The sequence below is a fragment of the Octopus bimaculoides genome, chromosome 7, assembly GCF_001194135.2.
Source record: "Octopus bimaculoides isolate UCB-OBI-ISO-001 chromosome 7, ASM119413v2, whole genome shotgun sequence".
In the NCBI taxonomy this organism is placed as follows: domain Eukaryota; kingdom Metazoa; phylum Mollusca; class Cephalopoda; order Octopoda; family Octopodidae; genus Octopus; species Octopus bimaculoides.
Window position 1 is genome coordinate 37693129 of NC_068987.1, and position 3649 is coordinate 37696777.

The window sequence follows — 3649 nt, forward strand, 5'->3', positions numbered from 1 at the left end:
TCTGCGCTATTGTCACTCTTGTTCTTCTTCTTGTTCTTCTTGTTCTTCTTCTTCTGTTGTTGTTGCTGCTGCTGCTGCTGCTGCTGTTATTGCTGTTGTTGTTATTGCTTCTGTTATTAAGGCGGAAAACTGGCAGAATGATTAGCACGCCGGGCGAAATGCTTAGCGGCATTCAATTTGTCTTTACATTCTGAGTTCAAATTCTGCCGTGAAATTTGCTTTTCTTTCTTTCGGGGTCGATAAAATAAGTAGCAGTTGAGCGCGGGGTCGATGTAATCGAATTATCCCCACCCCAGAATTGCTGGCCTTGTGCTAAAATTTGAAACCATTATTTCTGTTATTGCGTGCTGTTGTTGTTGTTGTTGTTGTTGCTGTTACTTTTGTTGTTGCTAGTGATGCTGTTGCTGTAATTGCGCTGCTGTTAATATCGTTTTTATTGTTTTCGGTGTTGCTATTATTGCTTCTATGGATACAACTGTAGTTGTTGCTGTCGTTGTTGTTGTTGTTACAAACGTTAAAGACCTGTTTCTACATTCCAGCGAATAGAGACGAGATTTTGTGAGTGAGAGGTACACAGTTTCATCAACAGAGATAAAAAAGAAAGAAAGGAACGTGTAAAAGAAAACGGGTTGGTTCGGTGTGAGAATGGAAACCGGTAGCCACTTCTTTCGAGTAGGGGTAGGGTGTGTAATTTTCAATTGTTAAATTTTCACCAGATTATTTTATTTATTTTGTTTACAACAAAGTTTGGCGTTGGAGAAAGAAACGATTATAAGAAAACGATGGTAAACAAATCTCTCTTCACCACCAAACATTGTTTATAATTTTATCATAAGAAAAAGAAAGAACATGTAATATCGATTTGTTATGCCCAATGTTTCGTGAGTTGGGAGTTCGAAAAAAGGTTACAGTCGTGGAGACTGACTTTCAATTAAATGTTATCAATAACATTCAACAAATGAAAACCACCTGGGTCTGCATCATGTGAGGAAACAAAAAGAGCTGCAGCACGTCGCTTTTATGTTGTAGTTTAAGGAAGGCTTGGCAGCTATTTCTAGGAGACTGAGAAACCACGTAAGGGTTTCGTATGTGATGATCCCCATGGCAATAGAGATCAACAAAGACATGCGATTGGCCACAATTACATAACTTTAAATACTTGCATCGTCTTTATTATTAATTTCTAGAAAAAAAAACCCCCAAAAAACAGTGAAAGGGTTTCGTCTTCAAAAGTACATTTAAAAAAAATAATCTGCTGAAATTTTGAAAAACTTCAAGTGGTTGGAAGGAATTTAGCAAGATTCATTCATCATTGTAAGATCGTATGGACTCGCATGTTTACAGTGGCACCTGTTAATCTGATTGAGTATGTGAAGGGGAGGGCGCCCTTGCGTATGTATGTACGCGTGTATGTGTGTGTGAGTGTGTGTGTGAGTGTGTAGTGTATGTGAGTGTGTGTGAGTGTTTGTGTGTGTGTGTGTGTGTGTGTGTGTGTGTGTGTGTGTGTGTGTGTGTGTGTGTGTGTGTGTGTGTGTGTGTTAAAGGACGAGTATTCCAAGCACAATTGTACCATTAACACAATCCACAGGCAGAATCAAAGTGACACAGTCTGTGTCGAGGTTAATTAAAGGTACATTCATATATGGCTGAGAACTCCACAGATGACTGAACGCTTAACATAATACTTAGCTAGAATCAATCGGTATGGCATTATGTGCCAGCTGAATGGCACATCGAATTATATCTATTCTCCATCTGGGGAGTTCAACAGGTACCGCCACCCCAATTTCAGTGATAATGCCTTGGGGCGTGACCATATAATGGTAGGAAAATTAAAATTGAAGTTTGAGAACTCCGATGTAGATCTGCATCACTGACAAAGCAATGCGCTGTGATTGAACCCAAGACCACATGATTGCTTGTAAAGCGAATATTTTAAACACACTGCACGCAGCACCAGCCGCGCGCACACTCACAATCACACACACACACACACACACACACACACACACATACACACGTATTTATATATTTAATCTTTTCCTTGTTTCACTCAGACTGCGACCATGCTGGGGCACCGCTTTGACGAGTTTTAGTCGAATGAATCGATCTCAGTACTGCTTTCAAAGCCTGGTACTATTTTATCGGTGTCTTTTATAGAATCGCTAAGTTACAGGGACGTAAACTCACCAACACAGGTTGTCAAGCGGTGGTGGGGGACAAACACAGACACAGAGGCACACGTAGATATATACGACGGGCTTCTTTTAGTTTCTGTCTACCAAATCCACTCACAAGGATTTGGTCGGCCTGAGGTTATAGAAGAAGACACTTGCCCAAGGCATCACGCAGTGGGATTGAACAAGGAACCATGTGGCCGGGAAGGAAACTTCTTACACACAACCACACCTGCGTCTATATAATATACAATAGCCATGGTTTTGCGTCGGTTGTTTTCGATGAGTGTTCACTTAACGATCAACTAAAGTATCTGCTCATAGGATTCGCATATAAATGGTTGAGTATTTTGCAGGTGCATCTAACCTTAACTCGATTTACATGCAGAATCATCGTGAGAAGGTCGTACCATTTAATTACAGGTTTAGTCCAGCTGATAGACTTCCACATAGTTACCATCTAAAGCTTGACCCTGTAAAATAAAACATTTGCTCAAGAAACCCGGTAGTACGATTCGATCTGCGACCGACATTTGCAAAGCGAATAACGTAAACACACGAACACGCCTGGCCCGTCTTAAGGAATACACACTCGGCAAACGTCCGTAGGCCTCACGGGTCTACCGAACCAATTATGACCAACGTATGTTGTGGGTTGCTGTCAATAGATGAATACCAAGGGGCCCAGTGCATTGATTTGCCAGGAGGTCTATAATGCCGTTAAGACAGCCCTAATGTGTAGAAATACTATGTGTATGTATGAACGTATGTATGAATGTATGTATACTGCATATACAGATAAAAAGACTGATACACAGAAACTATGTTTATATACCTATATAAATATATACCTATATAAATATATACCATATACACATCAAACATTATATATATATGTGTGTGTGTGTGTGTACATATACATATATGAGAGAGAGAGAGAGAGAGAGAGAGAGATTTGTAAATATATATATATAGATGTATACATACATACATATATATATATATATATATATATATATATATATATACACTCACACATATATTCACACACACACATACACACACATACACACTCATACACGTATAACTGGTACGTCATTATCCCTACACCTGGAAAATTCTTCTGCAATGTGCAGCTCTGTGTAAAGTTCATACACGTTGCTGTCGACGCAGTTATTGTATATAGCATTGCTTAATATATATATATATATATATACACACACACACATACACATGTGTGTCTTTGTGTCTGTATTTGTCCACCACCGTTTGAGAACCGGTGTTCGTGTGTTTACGTCCCCGTAACTTAGCAGTTCAGGAAACGCGACAGATAATACCAGGCTTTAAGAAATAAATAAGTCCTGGGGGTCGATCCATTCGACTAAGATTCTTGAAGGTGGTGCACCAGCATAGCCGCAGTTTAGTGACTGAAGCAAGTAAAAGAAAAGAATATATAAATATATATATATATA

The 3649-nt window shown here is 39.4% G+C and overlaps 1 protein-coding gene across 1 annotated transcript in view; it reads right to left on the reverse strand.

The window, feature by feature from the left end:
• The window catches only part of LOC106874466 (uncharacterized), a 75318-nt gene that overhangs the window by 70455 nt on the left and 1214 nt on the right, over window positions 1-3649 (reverse strand). The gene's annotated exons all lie outside the window — the stretch shown is intronic.